The sequence below is a fragment of the Gavialis gangeticus genome, unplaced genomic scaffold (assembly GCF_001723915.1).
Source record: "Gavialis gangeticus isolate Ggan-Ray unplaced genomic scaffold, GavGan_comp1, whole genome shotgun sequence".
Taxonomy (NCBI): domain Eukaryota; kingdom Metazoa; phylum Chordata; order Crocodylia; family Gavialidae; genus Gavialis; species Gavialis gangeticus.
Genome location: NW_017729022.1, coordinates 60978459 through 60990025, shown reverse-complemented (window position 1 = coordinate 60990025; position 11567 = coordinate 60978459). Strand labels below are relative to the sequence as shown.

Below are 11567 nucleotides of genomic sequence, written 5' to 3'. Positions count from 1 at the left end.
GTGCCCCTGTTGCGAAGAAGGCTAACAGCATACTGGGCTGCATTGGTAGGTGTGTTGGTACCAGCTCAAGGAAAGTAATTATTCCCCTCTATTCAGCACTGGTTAGGCCACACCTGGAGTATTGCGTACAGTTTTGAGCTCCCCATTGCAGAAAGGCCCCATGCAGGGGGTGGGCGGGCAGACGGTGCCCCCTGGGCAGGGGCCGGGTGCATTGAGTCCAGGCTAAAAATCCACGGCAGCCACCAGCAGACAGACGGGTGCAAGGGCTGGAGTGCGAACAAGAGGGACGGACGGACAGACGAGGTGGCTGGCCAGAGCCTGAAGTCTGCAGGCTGCCCCGTGGGTACCACTGACATAACCCTGCCAGCCCCCAGTAGCTGGCAGGATGGGATGGGGCATGAGTCACTCAGTGTGGGGAACACCTGCCCCCTAGGGGTGCCCAGCAGCTGGCCCTTTCCTCTCCCTGCTGTGGGTGCCCACCTCCCAAGGGGGCAGCCGCTGGCAGGGTCCACACGTGGCACTGAAGTGAAGGGTGTTAGCCCTGGTGACAGCAACCTCCAAGTGTGTGCAGCCAGCCAGGCTCCTTTGACTCCTGCAGCCTGGCCCAGAGCAGAGCAGCTTCCCACGTTGCTGCCCTGCTTTACTTTCGGGCGGCCAAAGCCGTACTTGCGCTTCCCAGGCATTCCCTGGGCAGGGTTGTGCTGGCGGCCGACAGGGCTGGACCCGAGCTGGCTGGGCAAGCAGGCGGGCTCCTACCTGGTCTCTGCGTGAAGGCCGAGTGTGCTTGCCCCATGGGGGTCACAAAGGAAAGGCTTCTTCTTTGCAGCCCCTGGCAGCTTCCACCTCGCCTGATGTAATGACTCAGGGGCTGCACCACCACTTCCTGACTCATTTTCTCTAAGGCTTCATGCCTGAGTTTCATAAGGGCATCTTCATTTTCTCTGCCCATGTTTCCTTGTACTTCTTTGCACTTCCCTTGCCCTCTGTCCCTCACCTGTCATTCCCCTAGCTTCCTGTGTTCATGGCTGGTTAGAAGCAGCTCATGACTTTCCCCTGATAGCCACCAATCCCAAATGCACAGGCTTTTGGCCTTTAATACTGTTAACCTGACGTTGCTGGCTTTGTCACCCTGTTCTGTTTCTTTTCAGACTTGCTCATAGGAGAGCGAGTAAGACAGACTGTTTCTGTCTGCTGTGGGGGAGGGGGGAAAGGAGGGCTCAAAACATGGCAATAGCCTCCAGGCTTTGGGCATGAGTAGGTATGCCACCACCCTCTGAATTTCAGATCATGGCAAAAGCAAGAAGGAAAGCTGGAGATGTATGCAACAGTTTCTCATGCAAGACGATATGAATGCAGAGAAGGGGAGAACCAGCAGGGTGAATGAGGCCTAATCTCTACAGGGAGTGGTTTTGGGGCCCTGCGCTATCAGAAATTGCTTACAGAGCCGCCAAGGTCAGATGCAGGGGGAAAAGGGAATGTTTTTCCTTTCGTATTTATATTCTCCTCCCATAATTCTTTAGGGGATGACTGAATTGCAGGAGTTGCTTTTTTGCTGTGGATTTCAACACCAACTTAGTTTTTCTTTAGATGTTGTCATAGGTCTCCACATTGTGAAATCATAGTCATCCTCAGGATAACTGGTTACGTGCAGTGTCTTAAGAATAGTAAAGCAGTTAGTGTCTCTTGAAGAAATCAAGCATCCTTTGCTTTTAAAAAAAAGAAAATAAATGAGAACAGAACAAGGCACTTGCAAACAGCAGACATGACATTGTATGTTGGCTGAATCTTGGGATCACTAGGAGCACCTTCCAGCCCAGAAAAAAACAATGGGCTGCTGCTTGCTGGATAATCTGGATTCCAGGCAGTCTTTGGGTTGCCGCAGAGACCAGAGAGAAGAGGTCTCTGGTATCAGAAAGAGGATTAACTTCTTATTTGTTCTCTGTAATGTTCCCAAACAGACAAGAGGGCTTATCGAGTAGTCCTGCTTCTGGGAATTTACAGTCTGAAGGCATACAGGGTAGAAGTATAACATGTAATTAGGATGGCCAGCATAGTGATTGGCCCTGCTTTGCTAATGCAAGGTTAAGTTAATTTTGTTTGAAAAATGGTAGAATATATAAACTGTCACCACCTTTCCCCATGCTAGTCAGGATTGGGTTTGATGTCTCCTTAATGCACAGTGACATCACTTGTGAAATGACTGCCTTTGGGAAGCAGGGTGAGATGATAAGAACGTGGGGAAGGGGCACAGCTCTGTGCTGGTCCATAAGGGATGTTCTATAGACACTGTCCTTTCCTTTCCATTAAAGAAGCCACGTTTTGGGAGGGTGATGATGAAGTATATAGTTAACAGTAGTAATAATGACATAGAGGCATTATTATGTATGTGTTTGTGATCAAACAACACTCATTTCAGGTTCTCTTGCCTCCAGATGCTGCTGCTGCTGCTGCTGTTGGCAGGTGTGGGTGGTCTGTACTTAAATTTTGGATATCCTGCAGCAAGACAGTACCTTACCAAACAGCAAAATTCAAATAGATGGTGTGATTTGGAGAATAGGCAATAGTCAGAGTATGAAAGCCAATGTTTGCAGTCCTGGCTGGGTTGGTAGCAACTGAAATTGCTGCATTCTGATGATGATGACTCTTCAATGGTTTGAGTGAAATGAGGTGCTGGTTTTGGCCCAGTTCTCTGTGGACTGATGTCTATATTATAAAACCACTGTGACAATTGCCTTGCGTCGGTTCACTCAGCAGAGGCCAGGGAGCAAGTCTCTGATGCTCTGGGTTGAAACCTGTTCTGGAAATAAATAGGTTTCTGTTTCCAAGGCTGCTAATCTGGCACTTCTCGCCAAATCACGGGAGGTTTAAAAAAGTGATTCAGAAACATTAAACTAAATTAAATGAGACCAGCATCTGCTGTGTCAGAGCTGAGAATTTTTATAAGAGATGTATATCTCAACCTTGGGCACCTGTAAGTCACCAATTTAGAATCAAGAATTGTTCAGTGTCTTAGGTAGATTGTGGAGAATGTATATTCTCCTTGGAAATGATCAGAGCTGGTTTCTGTTAGACTGGGATAGCTGATGAGGTGAATGGATACTTCTCAAACTGGAGCATGTGTACCACAGGGTGCATCTACATGAGATGCTAACTGTGCAGTAGCCTAATTCTACTGCACAGTAGCACGCAGGGCAAAAACCGTGCTAATACGCTACTGTGCAGTAGTACTAGGCTACTGTACAGTTAGCACCACTAAAAAAGTCATTCACAGGCGGTACTGCACACTTGATTTCTGCTTGGTTATACAAGTACTAAACTTAATGTACAGTAACTAGGGCACATCAATGAATATGTAGATGCCCCTCTGAGGGTGTGTTGTGAAGTTCCGGAGAGTATCAGGGAAGAAGGACAGAGAAAGGGGAAATAGAAATGGAGGGAAAAGGAGATAAAGTAAATGTGAAGAACAGCTGTACTGTATGTGTCTGTCTCAGGACGCTGGCGAGGTTTCTGTGGTTGTAGTGAGCTACACAGGTATACAGTTTTCTGTGGCTTATTGAGGTACACAAAATAACAAACTTTAAAAGGGCCTGAAAAAAAAATTGAGAACCACTGAGATGGACAAATGATTTGATCAGCTATAACAAATCCTGCATCTCTCAATACCCCTGGAGAGATGCAGGACTCTTGATCCAAAAGCTCTGGCCTCAACCATATCAGCACCTGTTTCTATTTAAACACCCACTCTTCCTGCTGCCTTCTGTGGGAGCAGCTAAAAACTCTGCGTTAGCTGGTCTTGCTAGTAGCTAGGGGGAACCACCTACTGAGGGATGATACTTGTTCCTTAATTTTGTTGCCAGCTACACTGTTGCCATCGTCAGGCAGGGAAGGAGGGGGATGTTGGTTCCACCACATGCATGTTTTTCTGGGAAAATGGCTCTTCTGCATCTGAGAGGGAACACAATGGGTGCTGCTGGTAGCATGGGGCTCTGGCTATTTACAGCACAGCATTAAATGTGCCCTTAGGAAAATGAACGTTTGGCTTGTGAACAAAAGAGACCCCATCATGCCAGGCTGCTAGCTTGCCAGCTTGAGAGAGATCACACCAATTGTATCACCAGCAGCTCTAATTGCTGGGCTAATCAGGTGAGTGTCTGTCTTCTGGAAATGGGTGGAGGGCAGGAGGAAAGCTCCCATAATGCAGCAGGATGATTGTAAGAGAGAAGAAGAAAATCCTTTCTGATCTCCCCAAGCAGGAAATGAATTGCTCTTGTGCCATTCATCTTTTGTATCCTGGTAGTTATTAATGGTCCTAATACTTTCCAGCTGCTTTAAAAATATGCAAGTTAAGTTACTTGCATGTGTGATTCTTTTTTTCCCCAGCATCTGGATCCAAAATGGTAGACTTTAGACAGCAGCATTTCCAACTGATCCTGCAAGGATGGTCTTAGGGGGTGGTAGCCTTTAAACTTTGCAGGTGTCAGGTCTGGCTTTAGAAAAGGAAAGGTCTGAAAGAAGGAATCTGAATCCCAGCCTCAAATGGTGTGCTACTCAACCAAGGGGTACTTGGCAAGTTAGTGCTTTGTTCACTCTGCATCTGCTGATCCTAGTACTGCCTTTTGCTCCTGTTAGCCCGGAAGAGCCAGCACTGCTGTGAGCGTGTGATGTGGCATCTAGTCTGTCTTTGGGTGTCCTCAGAAGAATTAAAGGTCCTTTAAACCTGTGTGAACCTATCACAGGTGCTAAGAAGGCACAGGTTTTGCTGAGACCACGGTTTGACCTGTAGAGCCTTTCCTGCTGGAAACTGTGGATGAATAGGAGAGGATACAACTTGACTCGGGTCTCGGGGCAAGTTGAGGAGGAGAGAAATATGAGAATCTGAGTTTGCTAGATCTGGAAGCTATTCAGCAAAGATGAATGCTGGTTCTATAATATCAGTGCTACAGAATGCTCCTCAGAGTAGAGCAGCCCCTTAGCCCCTACATCAGTGTCTCCCATTTGTGTAAGGAAGGTAATAACATTTATCTCTGAGCGGTGCTTTTAGGTTTAATTATCTGTAGAGCGTTTCAGTTTACAAAGTTCTACAGAAGTGCCGTGTGGTACAGTGATACTTTATTGGTGGAGAGAAGCCTACTGACTGTGGAGAAGCTGGGTATACCACCACTGAGATGGGAGGTGTTCAGAGACTCCGTAGCCAAGAGTTATGAAATGCAGTATTTTAGTTGGATTCTTTTCACTGGTATTTAACGGAGGGGAAGGGGACATTGAAGCCTTCAGCCTGTGTCTCCAAAAGTATCATTGTCAGCCCAGTTGTGGGGTGCTGGGGAGTTTCAGTTTGCTTTTCATTGCTTTTGACTGCTAGGCTCTGACTCATTCTTCCAGCTCTAGGTTGGAGTGGTAGGGAGGTGTAGCAGGAGATAGGGACACCTTTTGACTTGTTCTCTCTTCTTCCTTACTCTTTTAGTGCATGCATGTGTACACACTTTCCCCCTCCTCCTCCCTCTTCCCTTCTCCTTCCCTCACCGATTCACAAGGTCAGGGATTTTAGACACTCTGAGTATTGAGTATTCTCTTTACCAATTAGTTTCCAACAAAATATTGCGAGTGAATCGTGATCCTCTGTGCCTGCCAGCCCATTCACCCAGAGCTGTGCCAAGGCACCCCAATTCCAACCTGGCCCAGCTTCTGCCATCTTGCTCATGTCCCTTCTAAGCCACAACTGCCAAATCAGCAATGGCTTTTTGTGATGTCTGACCTGCTGCCTGGGAGGTAGTGGGATGGAGGAGGTTTAAACTCTTTTAACTTTTGTGCTAAATTGTGTGATCATCAGAGACAGGAAGCCAGATTGTTAGTCCACCATAATTGCTTCATTCAGGTCCTTCCACTCTGTTTGCAGACACTCAAAACATTGCTAAACTGGTTAGATTGTAAAGCTTATGGAGGTGTTTCCTGAAATGAAACAAGGTTACAGCTATAATATCAGCTCTTTAATCTGGAAGGGCTGAGAGCTGACCAGCATGTTGCCTCTGCAGTAGGCATCTAATTGTAAGGCACAGGCCTTGCCTCCCTTTGCCCGGTTCCAGGCCACATAGTCCTTCCTGTTCTTTAGGCTCATGTTCAGCCCCATTTGATTGCTGACTTAATTATGGAGTTTTCCTCCCAACCATGTACACACAAAGCAAATATTGACTTGAGGAACAAATGGCATTTGCAGCTCCAAGTAGGTGGCAGCCTCACCTGAGGGTGGGGAGTACGGGAAAGGAAACATGTAGTGAGGATCATTGGATTCTCAACAGGAGCCTGCTTTGTGCATGCCATCTGGTGAATCATGATTGCAAACACAGCAGAGAGTAATAGCAGCAAGGAATGATGTAGATTAGGGGCCCACAACCTTTTACAAGCCACAGGCCAGAATAGCCTGGCTCCAGGCCAGTGTGGCCTGTGTGGCTTTCCCTGAACCTAGGCTGGGGCCAGACAGTTGGGAGCTGCACCTGTCCTGCTGCTGCTGCTTCTCCAAGCCCCCAGCAGCTGCAGTGTGAGCACAGTATCTGCAAACTGTGTCCATGCTGTTCCTGCTTCTTTTCCCTGTCTCTCCCCGCCATCCCCTTGGGTTACAGTGGGACCACAACTGAAAGCTGCCCAGCTTCAGCACAGCTGCCTGGTGATGGAAAGTTTCAGCCTTCCTACAGCTGGATGAGAGGCGAGGAGGAGGTGGTGGCAGCAGGGATGCAGTTTGCAGGTGCCCAGCAGAGTCCCTACTGGCTGGAAGCTGAGCCCACACTAGCAGAGGAGTGGAGGGCTGGGAGAAGCAGCAGCACTATGGGAACAGCTCCAAGCTGCCTGGCCCTGGTGCAGGCAGAGGTGAAGCTCCCTTGTCATTCACGTCCTGCTGAAACCACCCAGCCCATGCTGGACCGAAGCTGAGAAGATAGGAATAAACGGCAGCAGCATGGGCACAACTGGAAGCTGGCTGGCCCTGGCACAGCTCCTTGCTGCCCAGCTTGGTGTGAGCACAAGCAAAGCCTACCAGCTCTGTGGGCCAGATCTGTTGTCAGCCCCCGCTCTAGATGACGTCCTGCAGCGTTTTCATCTTTCCACTCTGTGAAAGGAGCTGATGACACAAAGGAAGCTGTGAGATGCACTCTGTGTAGGGTGCCAGTGAATGTATAAATTAAGTAAAACAGAGCCCAAAACGCCACTTGTTCTCCCATACTAACTTCTTCCAGTGATGCTAATTGTATATGTTAGATCTAACAGCAGGGGCAAAGGATTTTAGAAGTATAACTCTTCAGTACACTGTCCCTTTTTATGATTTCCATTGACTTGTTCAGCTCTCTGGATCACTAGTTCCCAGTCTGTCCCCCATTGGTCCAGGAGGCCATGCAAAGCGGTCTGCAGCTGGCCCATGGATTGTACAAGTCCCCATTCCCTTTTCAGTTAAATCTGATCGTGTGGGGACTGGATGAGAAATTTTGCAGGTTGACAGTGGCCCATTGCTCTCAGAAAGTTTGGAAGGTACTGACCTGAATGGGTACTCAAAGACGCATTGTGATGAGCTTTATTTTTGATGACTTGCTGAGGGAAAACTGTTTTGCTTTCTGTGGGATCTGCTTGCTAGAAGAATGTTGGTTTGTCACCCGTTTGCAAGTGGATGCTTGTTGTTATCCTCTTTTAAAATCGGCTGAGGAAGGGCACTTCTGAGAAGATGAATTTTCCTATGCTAACAATCCTGGGGAGGCCATGCAGAAGGGAGCTTTAAACTAGTCTGTTTCATGTCCACCACAGCAAGTAGGTGTCATGTCAGAGTTAAATGGAAATCACCAGGGTAGAACAGGTGGAACAAACACAGTAGGAGACTTATCTGGGTGTTTGCACAAAACCAGATATCTGAAACCCTACATGTTGCAGCTGAGAGTGAGAGAGCACAGAATATCAACAAGGCTCAGCTTTGCGAAGGAGAAATGAACTCACAACTCTTTCCTCACATCCGTTTTTTTGAGTTTGTTTTCTTTAAAGGAAATTACCACTTGTTTTTAAAAATGCCAGGCTGAATACAGTTAAGACTGAATGTTTGCACAGTTGACAAAGCTGGTGTAGCTGGAGCACTACAAACAGCTGTAGTTGAGGTTGGTTACATTTCCATATCACTTTTTCTTTCAGTCATGTGCATACCTGTCCAGATTTTTACCTATGAAGTGGGAATTTTCTCTGCACACAGATTACTTTTTTTGTGTTCAGGGATGACCAGTCTGACTGACTTCAAGTGACAGAGGGAAGGGAACAGAATTTCTTTATAATGAAATGTATATCTATGCATTCAACAAGCTAGGAATTTTTTTTTTCTTCAGTACTAGCAGCTCTCTCTCCGTAATGTCTGGACATAACAAGCTGCTTCTTGGCCTAGAAATTGTCCTCAAATGAGAGAAATGTCTTTGAGCACTCAGCTGAAACCTGGGTTTGCATTTGCACAATGCATTGACTATGATTTTTAGCTGTCTTTTAACTATGCTGCAGCAGTAGGGAGTGTGAGTTGCATGGCTAATCCAGCTGCAGTAGTGAAGGTGGGCATCAAACAAGATCCCTTGCTTTGGCTGTCTGTCTGGTGTATAAATGACTCATGGACTCTACTGTACCGACCAGTGTTACTTAGAGACTATGTGCATGAAGAAAAGAAATCAGAGGTTGATTGCCTGCAGCTCTCTCTGATTGCACCTTGATTATGGCTGTGTAGCATTAATGAAAATCAGATTTGCATGAGCAACTGAAGGAGGTGGTGTGAGGTCAGCATAACACAGATGTGTGGGGGCACAGATTTTTGATCCACAGGGCAGTTCTGTGACTTGTGGATACTGGCTTCACAGGTGCATAGCATTTTCTCAGTGTTTAGGTATTTACAAGTAAGTGCTGCACTTTAACCCTTGCTGGAATTTTCCAGTAAGATCCTCCATCTTTTTCAATGTCCCTGTAGTTGCTAACTTACAGTGGGTTCAAGAAGGCTATCAAGATCTCATCCTCCTCCTCCTCAACATGAGAATCCTCATACAATGTTATCTTTAATTGGCTTATTTACTACCTCTTCATCTGCTGCCACTGACTCCCTGTTCATGCTCTGTCTTATTACTTGGTTTTTGGAACCTGTTTAAAAATTACCCCTTCTGAATCCAGAAATACTCCTGGAGGTTGTTTGAGGATGGGAAGACGAGCAACACAGCTCCTGTGCACATTTGAATTGCTGTCCCCAGATTTCTTTAAAAAGTTGAGAGCAGCTGTGGCCTAACCGCTGTCTGTTTAATGGAGTGGATCTGGCCCATGGGCCATAGAGAACATAGAGTAGGAGTTCTCAGTCTTTTACCTGCATCAGGCACTGCATTCCCTATTATGTCCTGGAAGTTCCTGTGACATTTTACTGGATATTTTTAACATCTAAAGTACTGTGATGCTGTGAAAAGATGTCTCTGCAAACAGTAATCATCCCCAGACAGCCATGTTAAGGAGTTAGAAGGCAGTTGTGACCTGTCCTTGGCACCTTTAGAATCGTAGCACCATAGAAAATGAGGGTTAGAAAGGACCTCAGGAGATCATCTAGTCCAACCCCTGATCAGGCCAGCATAGTAGAGTGATAGATTGTAGAGTTGGAAGGGACCATGAAGGATCATCGTGTCCGACCCCCTGCCCCAGGCAGGAAAGAGTGCTGAGGTAATACAACCCCAGCCAGGTGTCCATCTAACCTCTTCTTGAAGACCTACAAGTTAGGTGATAGCACCACCTCTCTTGGCAGCCCGTTCCAGATTGTGGCCACTCTTACTGCGAAAAATTTCTTCCTAATGTCTAACCTGAACCTACTCTCTGCTAGTTTGTACCCGTTATTCCTAGTTACTCCTAGAGGTGCCCTGGTAAATGGCGTATCTCCAATTCTCTGTTGTCCTCCCTTGATAAACTTATAGGCAGCTACAAGATCACCCCTCAGCCGTCCCTTGTGAAGGCTGAAGAGATCCATATCCCTCAACCTCCCCTCATAGGGTCTTGCATGGAGACCACTAATCATACGAGTGGCCCTTCTCTGGTCCCGCTCCAGATTCTCTGCATCCCTCTTGAAGGGCAGTGCCCAAAACCGGACACAGTACTCCAACTGCGGCCTGACCAATGCCGCATAGAGGGGAAGCATCATCCTCCCTCAGTCTGTTGGTCATGCATCTGCTAATGCCCGATAAGGTGCGATTGGCTTTGTTGATGGCTTCATTATACTGCTGGCTCATGTTAGTCTTGGAGTCAGCTATGACTCCAAGATCCCTTTCAGCTGCTGAGGAGGTCATCCCCCAACCTGTAGGTGTGCTGGGGATTCTTCCTCCCTAGGTGGAGTACCTTGCATTTGTCTTTGTTAAATTGCATCCTGTTGCGTTCTGCCCATTGATCCAACCTGTCCAGAGAGGCCTGTGTCTGCTCCCTGCCCTCCGGTGTGTTAACTTTGCCGCATAACTTGGTGTCATCTGCAAACTTGGAGAGGGTGCTCTCTCCACCCTCATCCAAATTGCTGATCAAGATATTAAATGGCACCGGTCCAAGGACTGAACCCCGCAGGACCCCACTGCCCACCTCCTTCCAGGTCAGAAACGACCCATCCACCACCACTCTCTGGGTGCGATCCCTAAGCCAGTTGGCCACCCACCTGACTGTGTAAGCATCAACTCACAGCTTGCTAGCTTCCTTATGAGAATAGGATGCGAAATTGTATCGAAGGCCTTCTTAAAGTCCAGGTAGATGACATCTGCCTTGGCTCCTGCATCTAGGCAGTGTGTGACCTGGTCGTAAAAGGCTATAAGGTTTGTCAGGCAGGATCTACCTGTGATGAACCCATGCTAGTTTCTCTTCAGCATCATTTCCCCTGCTGGGCCTTGACAAATGCACTCTTTAATGATTTTTTTCCAGTGTTTTCCCGAGGATAGAAGTAAGATTGACTGGCCTAAAGTTACCCAGCTCATCCCTTCTCCCCTTCTTAAAAATGGGCACCATGTTGGCCCTTTTCCAGTCCTCGGGGACCTGGCTGGAGCACCATGGGTGCTCAAACAGCCGTGCCAACGGCTCAGCTATGACACTGGCCAATTCCTGCAGCACCCGTGGATGGAGGTCATCTGGGCCGGCTGACTTGTGCCCATCCAGCCCCTCCAAGTGCTCCTTAACTAAGTCAGCACTAGCCGTTGGCAGTCTGGTGCCTCCCAAACATCTATCTATGTTCAAGTTGGGCAAATTGTCTTGGCCAGTACTTAGGAATACTGAAGCGAAGAACTCATTGAAGAACTCTGCCTTTTTCCCCTTCGTCTGTCACCAACTGCCCTGATTTGTCCTGCAGGGGCCCTATGCTACTCTGCACCTTCCTTTTACCAGTACTTAGAAACGGTAAAGGTTCCTCTAGTAGATCAAAAGTTGGGGGCATGGGGGAACCAAAATAAAGCATGGCAGGGTTTGGTTTTTTTGACTTGGCATAACTTGCTCTTAGATTTTTAGCTAATTCAACAGGAAGATTGCACAACTGAAAAACAACACACGCAAAGGGACATTTCAACAGCAATAGG

General features: G+C 47.4%; 1 protein-coding gene across 2 annotated transcripts in view; it reads left to right on the top strand.

Annotated features, from left to right (window-relative positions):
- Window positions 1–11567, top strand: part of SGSM3 (small G protein signaling modulator 3) — a 64883-nt gene that overhangs the window by 5269 nt on the left and 48047 nt on the right. The window contains exon 1 of one of the 2 annotated variants that reach the window (XM_019515143.1): window positions 3919–4143. The exons of the other annotated variant lie outside the window; for it this stretch is intronic. The gene's annotated coding sequence lies outside the window, so the exon portion shown is untranslated. Of the gene's footprint in view, window positions 1–3918; window positions 4144–11567 lie in introns of those variants that run through there. 2 annotated transcript variants of the gene reach the window in all.